Below are 18,455 nucleotides of genomic sequence, written 5' to 3'. Positions count from 1 at the left end.
GGAGATACCAGGGTCTCATACCAAGTTCAGAGTGATACCATAATGACACTTGCAGACATTAACATCCCCTGAGCTCTTCTAAATAAAATGCATTTTAGTTTTTGATGTCCTCATTAATTGATCATTACTATTTCATTGATCTACATTAATCATACCTTTACTAATTCAGTTAGCATTAATTTTGCACTTACTGTGTGCCCAGCACAATTAAGAGAGGAAAAGCAGAAAAACAGCAAAAGACTCAGCCCTGCCTTCAAAAAGAAGAGAGCTGCAAGACAAAATGGCTTGGTCACAAATAAAACAGATGGAGTGACTCTGAAAGGTTATATACAAGCATTTCAGTGGTGACTGGAAAGCAATGTCTCATTCTTGATTTGTCCTTTAGGAGGAAGGATTCTTCACTAGATTTGGGACACAACACAATGAAACAGAATTAGCATCTTCCTCTGGGCTGTTCCTGAAATCAGCACAGGGGAATTCTGGCCTTGCAGGCTTTTCTAGAAAGTCTCCCTTGCTCGACCAAGCAACAGTGAGCAATTCTGTGAATCTCGCATTTCTGCCTGTATTTTTTCAATACATTCTTTCTCCTTATCTTACAATTGTGTGTAAATCTGTCTTTGCTTTTGCCAGTCCAGAAAGAAAAACATTAACTGTGGCGTTCGTTTCTCCCTCCCTACTTTTCCTTCCATCCACACTTAACATTTTAACTACAAGGAGTCAGGGATATTTATGGATGTAGACTGAACTGAATAAAATTGACCACCTGAAAAAGGACAGACTTGTCAATTTTCACAGCCAGGTTCTACCCTCAACTCATCCTGAGAATTCTCCTATTAGGGATGGACTTCAGCAAGCTATGGAACTGGGTGATGGCAGGATCAGATTTTACTCCACCCACAGACTGCAGAGAGGCCCCCAAAAAATTAATTTGAAGGACTCACTACAACATAGACACATATACATGCTATGAAACAAACAAAAGCAAATAAATACAGAACCCGGTCAAGGTAGTGAAGGAGGCGCCACTTAGCTTGAGTGACTGTGCACTGTGCTGTCCCACTCCCACAACTGCCGCTGCTCCAGGATCTCTCTGACCACTCCTGGTCCCGGCTGCAAAGCCTCACCACGCTCTGTCTTTTCTGATCTGAACCATGGTCCAGACTGATCCATCTTTATAACACCTGCATCCGTAGGATTCTAATTTAGGATTTAAATTTGAAAACGCCTTTGACCATTCTCCTAGACCTTCTGATCCAGGTCTGAAACAGAGCCCAGGAATGTGTGTTTTAAAGACGTTCTCTGACTGATTCTAATGTCCACTCCTGGTTGAGACCTATGATGAAGCCAGACCCCTGTTTAACTCACATGGTTAACTGAGCTCCAGTAAAAAGACACCTTCTAATTCAAAGCCACCCAGAGATTTCACGACTGAGAAGGGACTCACATTGCCTGGTACTCACTCCAGGCCCTCCTCATTCTGCGACAGAGTTGACACAGAGAAGTATAACTAATTCTTGTTACCAGTCACCTTTCCTTTTTCCAACAGGGGCCACAGTAGGAAAATAAGAAACTCCAAAAACTTAAAGGTGCACAACAACCCTAGAGGATTTGATCTGAGCAAGTAACTCCATTTGAAAGTACAAATACATGAAAAAAAAAAAAAACAATGTACAATGGTTTTGATTTTCTATTAAAACCATCCCTGTGAATTAGGTGAGAGATTCTGCCAATATTTCAACCTGGGTAGGTTTTATATGAATAGCTGCCGTCATCAGGTGGAATTTCCTCTTTGCTTTTCAATCATGTATTATTATTTGTAATGTTTCTAAAATCACTTTTGAGATAATAAACTTGAAAAATCAAAGTCTCAGAGATGCAGGGGGTTTTTATTACAAAATAAACAGCAAGGCAGGAGGAAATTGTTAGTGTTTCATTTTAGTTAAGACTTCTCATTTTGATCAAGGTCCTCAAGGGCAGGCAGCAATACATGCACATTTCAAATTGGTGGCAGTACACCAAAACAGAGATATGAAGGAAAACACAATAAAAGATTGTGTTATCTACAAGTGGGAACAGCAGGGCCCAGTCTGTCAGCACAGCAACACTTAATGACACTTTGGCTGGGATCAGCATTCTTGTCCCTCAAAAAAATACAGGTGCAAGCTTACATCCAGAGGCCTTTAATAATAATCAGAAGTAGACACGTTTCATGCCTTTTATATTCTCATATCCATGACTTCAAAGACTAATTCACTGGAACATGACTAAGCGAGATTCTCAAATTCTGACCCAATTAAGACTGTCTCTTTTCTGACCTGGGGAAACAAAGTCAATAAATTAGCTGAAAGGCAGTAAATATTTAAAAAGAGAAAAACTGTGGGAGACACAGGAGGGGAATAGGGCTAATTATTGGTAATAATATTCTTTTAACCGTCTGAAATGGTCTATTCTCAGTAAGTCATCAAAAACATGAAATTCCATTCAAAAGATGTTTATTAAGATCCAAGAAAGACAATGTGAGAAAGGATCTGTTTTTCTTTCCTTTCCTAGAAAAGGATACGAGTATTACTGGCCAAGTTATTCAGGATAGACTAAATCTTGCTGTGTTAACAAAGCAATCCAAAACCTCATTAGCTACCACATTAAAGTCTTTTTGTTTTCTTTTCTTTTGGTTTTGGTCACTCATACAAAGTCTCATTTAAAGTCAATCCTCTAGAGCACGCTCCAAGTCCCGGAGCCCCTGCAGTGCAGTGTACTCCTGCAAAGAACCAGCGGAGAGCCTCGATCTGCAGTCATCCTCAGGGATAAGGACAGGGCAGCCGGAGACCTCTTCAGGCGGCTCTGCCCACTCCGGCTGCGGGCTCTCTTCACGGGGCGATCCAAGATGGCGGCCTAGAGGGAGACTGCACCCCCGGTCGCTCCAGAACCCAGGAGTTAAGAAGGGGAGGCATTGAGAGACTCGGACTGAAGTGGAGCCACGGGTGAGTCTGCCCACTGGGTAAAGCTCAGCCCGGGTGGCAGGCCCAGATAGAGGTGGCTTAGCAGAGCCGGGCAGGGCAGCTTGAGTCTTCCCAAGGTAGTCTTCCACACTCCGGCAGTGGGCTCTTCCTACACGGCCAGCTGCACGGTGCAGGCCCACAGTGAGAGCATTTCCGCACAGAGCCAGTTCCAAAACGTGGAACCAGTAGGGGGCTAGGGGCAGTATTCTTCGAATGAGCTGCTTTATCAGATTCCTCCAAGACATCAGGCTACTGAAGGCTGGGAGGTGATACACTGGAAATCTACTGGGACACTATAAGCCAATAGTGGAAAACTGCAATATCTCAGGGTCCCACTGACAACTGACCATTATGAGAAAACAAGGGAAGAAAATGTCCCAAACAAACCTAGATACTACATCAATAAAACCCAATGACAGCAGAGCAGAAGAAATGTCAGAAAGGGAGTTCAGAATGTACGTAATTAAAACGATCAGGGAAGCTAATGAGGAGATGAAAGAGCAAATGCAGGCATTGAAGGAGGAGATGAAAGAGCAAATGCAGGCATTAAATGATCGCACCAATCAACAGTTAAAAGACCAAATACGGGAAGCAAGAGATCATTTCAATAAAGAGTTAGAGATACTGAAAAAAAACCAAACTGAAATCCTTGAAATGAAGGAAACAATAAACCAAGTTAAAAACTCCATAGAAAGCATAACCAATAGGATAGAACACCTGGAAGACAGAACCTCAGACATTGAAGACAAAATATTTAACCTTGAAAACAAAGTGGAACAAACAGAGAAGATGGTAAGAAATCATGAACAGAATCTCCAAGAACTATGGGATATCATGAAAAGGCCAAATTTGAGAATTATTGGGATTGAGGAAGGCTTAGAGAAACAAACCAAAGGAATGAACAATCTATTCAATGAAATAATAACAGAAAATTTCCCAAATCTGAAGAACGAAATGGAAAACCAAGTACAAGAGGCTTATAGAACTCCAAACATACAAAATTACAACAGACCCACACCAAGGCACATTATTATGAAAATACCTAACATACAAAATAAAGACAGAATTTTAAAGGTCGCGAGAGAAAAGAATCAAATTACATTCAGAGGGAAACCAATAAGAATATCAGCAGATTTTTCAATCCAGACCCTAAAAGCTAGAAGGGCCTGGAACAACATATACCAAGCCCTGAAAGAAAATGGATGCCAACCAAGAATCTTATACCCAGCAAAACTTACCTTCAAATTTGACGATGAAATAAGATCCTTCCATGATAAACAAAAGCTAAAGGAATTTACAAAAAGAAAGCCAGCATTACAGAACATTCTCAGCAAAATATTCCGTGAGGAAGAGATGAAAAACAACGATGCAAATCAGCAACAGGAGGCGCTAGCCTAAAGGAATAGCCAAATAAAGGAGAAACCAAATCATGTCAAAAACAAATATGAGTCAATTGACTGGGAATACAAATCATATCACAATAATAACCCTGAATGTTAATGGCCTGAATTCATCAATCAAAAGACACAGACTGGCAGATTGGATTAAAAAGAAAAATCCAACAATATGCTGCCTGCAAGAGACACATCTCATAGAAAGAGACACCCATAGACTAAAGGTGAAAGGATGGGGAAAAACATACCATGCACACGGACACAGCAAAAAAGCTGGAGTATCCATCCTCATCTCAGATAATGTGGACTTCAAACCAAAACTAGTCAGAAGGGATAAAGAAGGACATTACATGCTGCTTAAGGGAAGTATAAATCAGCAAGACATAACAATCATAAATATCTATGCCCCGAACATTGGCTCATCCACGTACGTCAAACAAATCCTTCTCAATTCCAGAAATCAAATAGACCACAACACAATAATACTAGGCGATTTTAACACACCTCTCTCACCACTGGATAGATCGTCCAAACAAAAATTGAATAAAGAAACTATAGATCTCAACAACACAATCAGCAATTTAGACTTAACGGACATATATAGAATATACCATCCAACAAAGAATGAATACACTTTCTTCTCAGCAGCACATGGATCCTTCTCTAAAATAGACCATATTTTATGCCACAAAGCTACTGTTAGTAAATACAAGAAGATAGAGATACTACCTTGTACTCTATCAGATCATAATGGATTGAAATTAGAAATAAATGACAGAATAAAAAACAGAAACTTCTCCAATACCTGGAGACTAAATAATACACTATTATATGATGAATGGATAACAGAAGACATCAGGAGGGAAATAAAAAAATTCTTAGAAGTAAACGAGAACAAAGACACATCATATCAAAATCTCTGGGACACTATGAAAGCAGTACTTAGAGGAAGATTTATTTCATGGGGTGCATTCAAAAAAAGAAGTAGAAATCAACAAATAAACGAGTTAACACTACAGCTCAAAGCACTAGAAAAAGAAGAGCAGACCAATACCAAAAGTAGTAGAAGACAGGAAATAGTTAAAATCAGAGCCGAAATCAACGAAATCGAAACAAAAGAAACAATCGGAAAAATTAATAAAATAAATAGTTGGTTCTTTGAAAAAATAAATAAAATTGATAAACCCTTAGCCACACTAACAAAGAGAAAGAGGGAGAAAACTCAAATTACTAAAATTCGGAATGAACAAGGAAACATCACAACAGACACGAGTGAAATACAAAACATAATTAGAAGCTATTTCGAAAATCTATACTCCAACAAAACAGAAAACCTTGAAGACATCAACAAATTTCTAGAGACATATGAACTACCTAAACTGAACGAGGAGGACATACACAACTTAAATAAACCAATTTCAAGCAATGAAATAGAAGAGGTCATCAAAAGCCTACCAACAAAGAAAAGTCCAGGACCAGATGGGTTCTCAGCCGAGTTCTATAAAACCTTTAAAGAAGAGCTCATTCCAATACTCCTCAAACTATTCCATGAAATAGAAGAGGAGGGAACCCTACCAAACTCGTTCTATGAAGCCAATATCACCCTGATACCTAAACCAGACAGAGACACATCAAGGAAAGAAAATTTCAGACCAATATCCTTAATGAACATCGATGCTAAAATTCTCAACAAAATTTTAGCAAATCGCATACAAATATATATTAAAAAGATAGTGCACCACGATCAAGTGGGTTTTATCCCAGGGATGCAAGGTTGGTTCAACATTCGGAAATCAATAAATGTCATTCACCATATCAACAGACTTAAAGTTAAGAATCACATGATTATTTCAATAGATGCAGAAAAAGCATTTGATAAAATACAGCATCCCTTCATGCTCAAAACACTAGAAAAAATTGGGGTAATGGGAACATTCCTAAACATTATAAAGGCCATCTACGCTAAGCCCATGGCTAATATCATTCTAAATGGTGAAAAACTGAAAGCGTTCCCCCTAAAAACTGGAACAAGGCAGGGATGGCCTCTTTCACCGCTTCTATTCAACATCGTCCTTGAGACTCTAGCCAGAGCAATCAGACAAACCAAAGAAATTAAAGGGATACGAATAGGAAAAGAAGAACTCAAACTATCCCTGTTCGCTGATGACATGATTATATATTTAGAGGAACCTGGAAATTCCACCAGAAAACTTTTAGAACTCATAAGTGAATTCAGTAAAGTAGCAGGTTACAAGATCAATGCTCATAAATCCAATGCATTTTTATACATAAGTGATGAATCTTCAGAAAGAGAAATTAGGAAAACTACTCCATTCACAATAGCATCGAAAAAAATAAAATACTTGGGAATCAATCTCACAAAAGAGGTGAAAGACCTCTACAATGAGAACTACAGAACACTAAAGAAAGAAATTCAAGAAAACCTTAGAAGATGGAAAGATCTCCCATGTTCCTGGATAGGCAGAATTAATATCGTCAAAATGGCTATACTACCTAAAGTTCTATACAGATTCAATGCAATTCCAATTAAAATCCCAATGATGTACCTCGCAGAAATAGAGCAAGCAATTATGAAATTCATCTGGAAGAATAAAAAACCTAGAATAGCTAAAGCAATCCTCAGTAGCAAGAGCGAAGCAGGGGGTATTGCAATACCAGATCTTCAACTCTACTACAAAGCAATAGTAACAAAAACGGCATGGTATTGGTACCAAAATAGACAGGTAGATCAATGGTACAGAATAGAGGACATGGACACAAACCCAAATAAATACAATTTTCTCATACTAGACAAAGGTTCCAACAATATGCAATGGAGAAAAGATAGCCTCTTCAACAAATGGTGCTGGGAAAACTGGAAAACTATATGCAATAGAATGAAACTAAACCCCTATCTCTCACCCTACACAAAACTCAACTCAAAATGGATCAAGGACCTCGGAATCAGACCAGAGACCCTGCATCTTATAGAAGAAAAAGTAGGTCCAAATCTTCAACTTGTTGGCTCAGGATCAGATTTCCTTAACAGGACTCCCATAGCACAAGAAATAAAAGCAAGAATAAACAACTGGGATAGATTCAAACTAAAAAGCTTTCTCTCAGCAAAGGAAACTATCAGAAATGTGAAGAGAGAGCCTACAGAGTGGGAGAATATCTTTGCCAACCATACCTCAGATAGAGCGCTAATTTCCAGAATCTATAAAGAACTCAAAAAACTCTACACGAAGAATACAAATAATCCAATCAACAAATGGGCTAAGGAAATGAACAGACACTTCACAGAAGAAGATGTACAAGTAATCACCAGATATATGAAAAAATGTTCAACATCCCTAGTAATAAGGGAAATGCAAATCAAAACCACCCTAAGATTTCATCTCACCCCAATTAGAATGGCGATTATCAAGAATACAAGCAACAATAGGTGTTGGCGAGGATGTGGTGAAAAAGGAACACTCATACATTGCTGGTGGGGTTGCAAATTAGTGCAACCACTCTGGAAAGCAGTGTGGAGATTCCTCAGAAAGCTTGGAATGGAAACACCATTTGACCCAGCTATCCCACTCCTTGGCCTATACCCAAAGGACTTAAAATCAGCATACTACAGAGATACAGCCACATCAATGTTCATTGCTGCTCAATTCACCATAGCCAGATTGTGGAACCAACCTAGATGCCCTTCAGTTGATGAATGGATAAAGAAACTGTGGCATATTTATACAATGGAATATTACTCCGCAATGAAGAATGATAAAATTATGGCATTTGTAGGCAAATGGTCGAAATTGGAGAATATCATGCTAAGTGAGATAAGCCAATCTCAAAAAACTAAAGGACAAATGATCTCGCTGATAAGCGGATGAGGACATATAATGGGGGGTGGGAGGGGCTAGCATTAGGTTTAGGGTTAGGTTTAGAGTTAGGCTAAGGAGAGCAGTAAGAATGAAGGAAAGAAGGACTGTGTAGAGGGAAAAGAGGGGTGGGAGGGGTGGGAGGGGTGGGAGGGGTGGGGGGGAGGGGAAAAATATAATAAACATCATTACCCTATGTAAACGTAATAAAAATAAATAAATTAAAAAAAATAAAAATAAAAAAATAAAGTCAATCCTCTGTCTTCGGCAGCTCTCATTTCTGATTCTTTCCACTTTTCAGTTCCATCACGGTAGTTCCTCTTTTAAAATGCATGGACAGAGGAGAGTCCCAAACTCTCACAAGCGCTCTGGCCAAATGTGGCACGTCATGTCTCCTCATCATCCCAATGTTGAGGCCACAGGCACGTGGGTTAAAATTAACTACAGGAAGCTGGAGATATATAATCTCCTTGTCCATCCAGGAAGAGAAATGGTGACCACAGTGTAGCATCATATCTGCTGCAAGGGTCGAATAAACGTGTTGGAATATCAGGGATAGAAGACAGTAGCATCACTCTGAGAGTTCTCCCAGGCAGGTAAGATCAGAATTGCCTTCTAGAATAGATGAGGCAGAGAACTCAGAGCTTACATGACACGGAAGGAACACTCTGACCAAAGCACTAAATACAGGGAGGAGGGTTGTGTTTTTAGACGGTATTAAGAAAACAAGCCAATGAATAATGGCAGCTGAGCATTGACAAGCAGCTGGTGGAACATAGTTTGATTTATGGGAAAAGCAATAAGAATACTTTGTAGTGAAAGAGTGATGTAGTATTGGAAGCCCAGACTGCCAGGTAATTCTAGCTACAAGCTAGATGTCCAATCCAGAAAGCTAAAGGTCACACACTTCTCTGAATTCATTCCATCGTGCCAATTACCCAAATATTCACTAAATATTATTTATTATACTTTCTGCATAGATCTCAAATACACATATGGCCATAGGTGCCCACTACTTCTACCTTATTCCAGACCCTTAGGATGGCTTATCTGATGCTATGGACTGAATGTTCATGTCCCTGCAGAACTCTTAAGTTGAAATAACAATCCCCAATGTCACAGTCCTCAGAATTTGAACTAGGGCCTTTGGAAGGTGATAAGGTCCTGAGGATGGAGTTCACATGATGGGTTGAGACCCTTCTAAGAAGATGAGGAACTCTTACCCCATTCTTCACCATGTGAGCAGATAGCAAGATGGTAGTCTACAAGTCAGGAAGTGGGCTCTCACCAGCAAGCAACCAGGCTGGCACCTTGACATTGGACGTCTTGCCTCCAGAAACTATGAGAAATAAGTCTCAGTCACTTGAGCAGCCCAGTATGCAGCCTTTTTATAGCAGCCCAACTGACTTAGACACCGGGTCTCCTGCCCCAGCCCCTTTGGTGGAATCCCTCTGGCTTCTTTCCTGGTCCTTATAAACTGGGCACTGTGAGCTAATTTGTACCGCAGGGGTAGAGTGCATTCTCCACTGTTCCCACGCCTACCGTACACTCTACCCGTTTGAAACCACTTTGTGCTCTTGTGAAATTAGCAGTTACTTTTTTAAATCACTCAAGCATTTACATATGCAGTTCCTTTCCCTTAAAAACCCTCTTGTCTTAGTCTGTTCTCTGCTGCTGTAACAGAAACCTACAAACTGGGCAAATTATAGACAATAGAACATTATTCAACTCACAGCTCTGGAGGCTGGGAAGGCCAAGATGGAGCAGCTGCATCTGGTAAGGGCCTCCAATCTCTGTCACAACCTGGCAGAGGGGCAACTAGAGAAAGAGCAAGGAAGAGCTGGCTTTTATGACAAGGCCACTCCCTCATAGCAGCATTGACCCATGACCTCATCAGCTCTGAAAGTCCTGCCTCTTCATACCAATGATGGCAACTGAACTCCAGCGTGAGTTTTGGCGTGGATGCTCACAGCATAGCTCTTTCCTGCTCAGAAAAGTCCTGTTTATTCTGCAGAGCCTCATTGTATAATGGTTTTCTTCTGATTCCATCAATGGTTAATAATTTCCTCCTCTGTGCTTTTAAAAAATTAGTTTCCATTAGCTTCCATTAGTTTATATTTGTTCATGTCCTAGAGATCACTCCATATATAATGTGAACTCCACTGAAGAGAAGAGAAAATGTGTCTTCCTCACCCTGGTACTATTATTACTAACAGTAAAAATGGAGTAAGACAGAACATTATAAAGAAGGAATAGGAGAAGAAAAACGTTATTGTCTCAGAGGGGCAGAATTCTTGAATAACACCTAACAGTCACCAAGACCTTATTCTGGGCCAGGCACTCTGCTATATGCCTTAATATATTATCTCATTTAATACTCATCAAAGTCCCTTAAGAAAAGACATTCTTATTCACAGTTTAAAGATGAATAAACTGAGGCACACAGGGATTAAGCAACTCACCCAGAGCCCTCAAGCAACTAAGCAACAGAGTCAGTGTTTGAACCAAGCAATCAAAAATAGAACCACACTAAAGCTGCTGTGTGGCAGGAGAAGCAGCTCCTATATTAGGATCAAGGGCAACAGCACGGACAGCAATTAAGACCACACTCAAGCAAGAGGGATGATGGCAAGAAACAAGAGCACGTGCGTAAATAAGGTCCTCCCCTCAGCGATTTTGAAGTAGACTGAGTAAGTGTTGGCAGGGGTGATATATTAAGTATGTTTCTAAACAGAAACCATAATTCATTAACTCTGTGCTATGTCTTTATTTAGATTCAAAGTTCAACACCTTGAAAATAAATAAAATGCCTTCTTATGTTAAAGAAAAATACTAAACAAGTAAAACAAAAGGAATCACCACTGGGAGTTATAAAAACGTACCATGATAGGAGAAGGAAACACCTTGAAGAACAAGTTAAACACAAATATCAGCAGCAACTTGACTGTTTTAAAATAAACACCCTCCACTGTTATTAAGGGCTTAAGTGTCTCTATCAATGAGTAATGTGTTTATTACAAGTTTGTCATAGATGCCCCAGTCTGTGATACAGGTGGTAAGGGAATTTAAGTTCAGGGCAGGGATGGATAAAGGAAAGAGAGAGGGAGAGGGAGGGAACACTGGATGCAAACTCGATTCTCTCCGGGCTGTAGGTAGTAAGCTTCACCTGGCAGCATGGACACCAGCGGAAACAGCAGAGGTGTAGACCTCCTCCTAACTAGCTGGGCCTCACAGCACAGACAGAACTGGGCAACGTCACCATCCCAGGGAAAGAACAGCACGGTGGGAGCACCTGGACGGGCACCTGAGGAGGAACCGGCAGGACAGAGGCTGCCCAGAGGAGGCGCCGTCTGCACTGAGACCTGAAGGAGATGCCCAGAGGCGACTGGCGGGAAGAACGGCAGCAGAGGGACGTGAGCAGCTAGAGGAAGAGCACAGGCTGCCGACAAAGCTGACCAACTGCTGAAAACAAGCAAGCACGCTTGGTCAGTAAGGCTGAAGCAGGAAGCCAGAGAGCAGCGAGCAAACGATGGGGCAGAGAGGGAGCAGGGCTGGAGCCCAAGGCCGCCGAGGAGTCTTGCGGAGGCTTCTCAAGGGTAAAGAGGAATTGTTGAGGGTTCCAAGCAGGAAGTGACCTAAGGCAATGTGCGTTTTAGGAATCACTCTGTGGGCAATGTAGGGAGAGGAATACGGGGAGCCATGCTGGGATTGGGGAGACCATGGCTGTGGCTATTCAGGTGGGCATTGTGGGTGACTGGGACTAAGGTGACAGCCTTGGGATGGACTAACGTGGGGAGATGAGGAAAAGTATTCACTGGAGAGACCCAACAGGACTCGAGGCTGGCCATGTGTGGGCCTGGGGTCAGGGGACCATGGCAGCTAATGCCCTGGCTTTGGCTTGCAATGGGACAGCAACGGTGTCCATCAATAGCATGAATGACACACAGGGAAGCACAGGTCTCCAGACCAAGGAAAGGTTCAGCCTGGGGCACCAGCCCTCCAATTTCTGCAGGGCAGTTACAGAGACATGTATGTCTTCCTGGCTGGATGTTGGGGCTGTAGTTCCACTAGGGAACCATCAGAGAGAAATGAGATGGAAGGCAAAGAGGCAGACATGATCACGAACAGGATGCATTCAGAAGGGAACCTGGAAACCCAGTCCTGAAGAAAACCAATACTGAAAGGACCACTTAAGGGAATGAGTCCAGGAAACACGGTAAGAGAGAGAGCCAGAGAGGCCAAAGGGAAACCAGGAGAGTGTGGCATGGCGGGCAGCAAACGGAGAGCTTCTCATCCTTGCCACGTGCTTCTCAGAAGGAGGGTTAGAACCCAGAAGTATCCCTCACATCAATACCAGTGGACCACACACCAGCGAGGAGAGCTGAGCAGTGGAATAATGGGTGTGTCAGAAAGCCTGTGACGGATTGGGATAAAGTGTGTGTTGACAACTCTTTCAAGACAGGAGTGTATCGTCACTGATGGAGTCAGGCGATGCACAGGCTGGAGAATTTTTTTTTTTTTTTTTTTTTTAAGATGCGAAAACTTAAATATGTTCACATGCAACTAGGAAGGAACAAGGAGAATAGGTGGAGTTATAACTGAAGGTGAAGAGAAGGGGTAATCAAAAGCATGGCTCCTTGAGAAGGATAAGGCACTGTAATAGAAGGGAATCCCAGAAGAAATACAAATAACCAAGAAATTTTCCTTTGCAAGGCAAACCCAGGATTTTCATCATCAAACAACCAGTAGCAGAAAGGCAAATTTAGCATCTAGGGCCGGAGAGTTTCCTTATTCATGCAGGTTTTCACTCTACCCGCAACCTTTTAGCACAGTGGGACACAAAAGCTGAAACAAGAGGAAGACAGATCAAACCTCAGTTCTAACCATACACCTACGCGCTGACTTCTAAACAGGCCACTTGACTTCACATGCCTTTGAATATGAACTGACTCCTTTATTTACCAACTTGGTCTCAGTAAGTCTAAAATGTGTCTCACTTCTGTTGAAATGGACCAGAAAACGTCTAGAGAACATAATTCCAAGTATTGATTAAGGGCTGTCTCCTCAAGGGTTGTCACTACTCAAGAGGTGAAGAATGATTTCTTACATGTGAGTAGTGTTGGACTAGAGATGATTGTACTGCACTCAGAATACCTGGGAGATGGCTCCAAATACAAATTCCTAGAGTCAATCCTGAGATTAATTTTCAGTGGATCGGGGATAAAGCCTGGAAATCCATATTTTTACCAGGTTTCTTGGTAATGCTAGAGATTCACTTGGAAACGCAATACTGTGTACACCACATAGCAAACCCTCTCTCATATTATCTAATTTAATACTTTTGGTAAGTGTTAGAGCACTCAAAGTAATAAAAGATGAAGTAAAAACAACAGTGACAGCTAAGTAATACAGTCCTTGACGCATTCATGCACAGTCAGGCAACCTGTAGCATTCGTTGTTATGGTTGTTCACAATGTACATTCACACCATTCATGTAATCACACGTGTACATAGGGTAATGACGTCTGTCTCATTCCACCATTTTTCATACTCTCCTCCCTCTCATTTCCCTCTATGCAATCTAAAGTTCCTCCATTCTTCTCTCACCCTCTACCCACCCCCACCCCCATTACATGTCATTATCCACTTGTCAGGGAGAACATTCAGCCTTTTATTTTTTGGGATCGGTTTATTTCACTTAGCATGATATTCTCTGATTCCATCTTTTTATCTTCAAATACCATAATATTATTATTCTTTATGGCTGAAAAATATTCCATTGTGTATATATACCACAGTTTCTTTATCCATTCATCTGTTGAAGGGCATCTAGTTTGGTTCCATAAACTAGCTATTGTGAATTGAGCTACTATAAACATTGATGTGGCTGTGTTATTGTAGTACGCTTATTTTAAGTCCTTTGGGTATTAACCAAGGAGTGGGATAACTGGGTCAAAAGGTGGGTCCTTTTTGTGTGTGTGTGTGCACAACCGTAGAAAGGAAAATATGTATCCCATTTGTGTACAATGAATCACAATGCATTAAATGATAATTTAAAACAACAACAACAAAAAAACCGAACAGTAGCTGTTGAGTGCACACCATGCAGCAAACCTCATATTCAGCAAACAGAATAAAAATGTGCTTAGATTTGGAGATTTTCCTGAGATACTCAAAGATCAGCAGAGGACCCCAGTTCAATTTGACAAGTGCTCTGCCACATTTCTGACATCTCACCTGGCCAATACGCAGCTGGCGCTATGGAAGCATGAAGGATGGACTTGATCAGATGGATAGAAGGGACAGGCGTAGTAGAAGGGTTTTACATCTCCGGTGGAGCTAGAGGAGGAAGCCAGGGAAAGACACTCAAGATGGGGAAGAATGAGCAGCGTGTGTGATTCTGACCCCGGCCCAACCAAGATTCACCCATTACTAAAGTGAGAGTAGACCTCCTCCTGAAATCAGAAGAGGACCCAGATGAAAGAGCCATGATGAAAAGTTACCAAAGATACATTAATAAGAAAGTATGAAAAGGTGGAAATCAAATTCAGAGAAGGGCACTTAAGACAACTGGATGGAGTGCCAAGGCATGCAGGAAGGTAACGGGAAGAAGCAGAACAGGATCCTCTGTAGTCTTAGTTGTAAGGAGTTTATGCTGCCTTTTTGTGATCTGAAAACACAGAAAACAGGTAGAACATTTAGAGTGTTGGGTAATCTCATGGAAGCTCAAAGAATTCAGAGAACACAGAGTAGGGACAGATGAGGTGGTAGTCAGAGGAAACAGATGCATCCGCTGTTAATGTCTTTAAATTCTGGATGACAGACTAGGGATGCAGGTCAGCAGCAGCACAAGACTGGGTTTGATTTTAAACACCAGTAAAAAAAAAAATTAAAAGGAAATTCTGAATGAATATGCTGGGATACTCCAAGGACCCCAGGAAAGTCTACCTTGACGACGAGAACAGCAATTGTCAATAGGGGTAGGGATATTTCTTATTTGGAGATATATCTACAATGGAGGAGACTATATGAACCAGCATAGAGTAACTTCTATAACAAAGGGGCTATTAAGCAGTCATTCAGGAATTCTAGCCTCCTTCCATCTAGTGGCTCCTCCATCCATCAGATCCAAAGAGTTCTACCACGGATGCTCACCAAGGGGAAAAGGGTTAGTGGAAGACCATGTCAACAGTGTTCAGCTCACCTCGGAGCGGCTTCCTCTACTCCACCCACATTCCACGGGCAGAACTCTGACACACAGCATCCACCTTCCTGTGCTTGGACTTGGCATGTAGCCATGTGCTGGAAGGGAGGGAGGTGGGGCTGGTGGAGCCATAGCACCCACTCTGCTGCAGAAGGGTACAGAATATTCTTTAGCACAGTGAGGGTCAGCATGACAAGGGCCTAAGGCAGCCAACAAGATATAGGACATTTCATTTCATTAAAGGACAAATGTTAAAATAGGCCATACAATTGAAAGCAAACACATTTTTTAGAAAACAGTGCTATAAAGCAGTACTGAAGGAAAATGCACATCCCTTCTGAACCCTTCCGTCCAGGGCCAGTTTTAATGGATGGAAGTTCGAGCCAAGGACATGGTCAGCAGAATTTTGAAAAAAAAAAAAAAAACTTTTCATACAATGCTGAAGAAGGAAGGAAGATGACGCTCACATTGGCAGTCATAGAAACATCACACACAGCGTATGGCCTCCGAACCCTCCTCCCCAAGCTTTGCCACACATACTTCCTAGAACAGAAAATGTTCATTTAAATAGACTCATAGTCCTCAGGGACCCCAGAGGTGATTAGCCCAAAGACTCACATGCAGAATGCTATAGAGAGGGTTAAGCCTGGAAGTACCCTAAAGACAGACAGGCAGGACTCTCACCACCCTGAAACAGGAACAGTCCCACACCCCGGCCAGGGACAGTGCTGGACACCCTAGCAGACAGAGTTAGTGTCTACCTGGGTAAAAGGAAAGACAGAATTGCACAGCTGTGTGGTGGCCAGCTTTCCATCCCTGCGACCAAAATACTCAACAAGAACTTGGAGAAAGAATGCTTACTTTGGCTCAGGGTCTCAGAGTTTCAGTCCATGGTCAGCTGACCCCAAGGCAGAAACATCAAGGCAGAAGGGCATAGTAGGAAAGAGTAACTCAGCTCACGGCAACTTGTAAAGAGAGAGAGAGAGAAACAGAGAGAGAAAAAGGTATTTTGAGGAGGAGACCTGGTTGAAGCTTAGGCCTTGCAGGGCACGCCCTAAGCGACCTACTCCCTCCAGCTAGTCCCACTTCCTAATAGTCTATTCACTATCCATCAAATGAATGGATTAGTCCACTAAGGAGAGCAGAGCCTTCACAGTCAATTATTGCCTAAAAGCCTCACCCCTGAACCTTGCTGAATGGGGATCCATGCTTCTAATACATGAGTTTTTGGGGACATTCCAGATATAAACCACAATTGTCATGAACAAGTAGGTTATAACACCCTCTCCCCTTCCTCCATCAACAATAATACGGTAACGCTGACTGAAAGCTCACTAGGTACCAGACACTCCACCTATGCTTACATCTATTAACTCAAAACAACCCCATGAGGGAGATATTTTTATTATCTACTTTTTGCAGATAAGGAATCTGACACTCAGAAAGGTTAGGGTAACAAACCCAGTTAACCAGGTCACAAGTGTTAAATACAGTTCAAACTGGTTGGCTTTTGGTTGTGCTTTGATGACTGTATTCTGCTTTTGATGACATTGTATTTTCTTAGAGTGCAGGGAGGCAGAAAAACAAAACAATTTGCAAACAACATTTGTGATGAAGAGAAATATTTTATAATGTTGGCATCATTTGACATTTTAATTTGTTTTCTTCATAATTGCCAAAGCCTACAAAGTATACATCTTCTTGGTTTAATTTTAGCTCCTGTCTTTCCCAAGCCTCAGAATGGGTGTGTGACCCCTGCAGTGTATTTCATGGGGACTCCCGGGTATTTATTCTCCCTTGACTATTAAGCAGTAAGTCTTTTATTCAGTCAGAAGGGAGGGGATGGAAGGAAGATTCAGAAAGTCCCATATTGGTATCTGAAAGTGTAGGTACTGTTTCTGCAAGCACTGACAATATTTTATGTTCATTAAGCTTTAGAGTATTGGATACCAAGCAGTAAGAAAACTGATACACTGTAGCCGAGAGTAGGATGGAACAGGACAGACAGCACTGAACAGCATAGAGGCTATAAATGTTTGTGAGCAAGATTTAATCCTGAGAATGCAAGGAAGATTTTAAAGGGGGGGCGGGTATTCAGAGTCAAGAGTTGAGCTGACATCAGTGTGAACTCTTCAGATTCCTCTTCCCAGGCAGATTCAAAGTCCAGTTTATAACAAGACCAATAACTCACTTCTTGGTCTCAGAAACTACTTGTTCAATCCTCTTAGTTTCAGGGTCAAAATGAGTTATTATTTACAGCAAATATTAAAAAAAAAAAAAAGCCATTACAATCTATGATCAGTTCCAAGGATGGCAACTTGTTTCCTAATAACTTGGCACATGGACAGTAGCTAAATTTCTGGAAAGATTTAAGTAAATCAAATGTATGGAGGTGGTCATTTTAAGCCAATCTTCCCACAATACTTATTAAGCATCTACTTTGATAAATCACTGCATCAGGAGCCTATGAGTGTAGGCAGAGACCTTCAGACAGCAAACATGAACTGGAGCCTTGTCAGTTTCAAAGTATTCAAGCAGAATAGTCTGTCAAAGAAAAGAAGCACTGATAATATGCATCAATCTGCATGTAACCTTGGGCCAAGGAGCAAACTTCTCTGAAACACCAGCTTTCTCATGTTATAAAACAAAAGAGTTTATTCATTCAACAAATCATTATAGCCTGATTCACAACTGGCTAAACTTCCCACAACTCTAGACGGATTGCTGGCACAGGGATTGGGGCCTTAGTTTCCTCATTACAATTCAGATATGGAGATTAAATCATCTTAAATCTCTTAGCAAAGTGCAAGTGGTCACTATAGGCTATTTTCCTTTTATTATTACTGATGAAACCCATGTATATGTAGCATTGAGAAGGAGACCCAGAATACAAGGCTGCATACCCATGCAAGCCTATGACCATGAGTTGTTTGTAAAAAGGAGTTAAGTCAACACAAGAGTGCAATGCAGCAGAGGAGATGCACTA

The sequence above is a fragment of the Sciurus carolinensis genome, chromosome 13 (assembly GCF_902686445.1).
Source record: "Sciurus carolinensis chromosome 13, mSciCar1.2, whole genome shotgun sequence".
In the NCBI taxonomy this organism is placed as follows: Eukaryota; Metazoa; Chordata; class Mammalia; order Rodentia; family Sciuridae; genus Sciurus; species Sciurus carolinensis.
The sequence above is the reverse complement of the archived record's forward strand: the minus strand, read 5'-3'. Positions refer to the sequence as shown.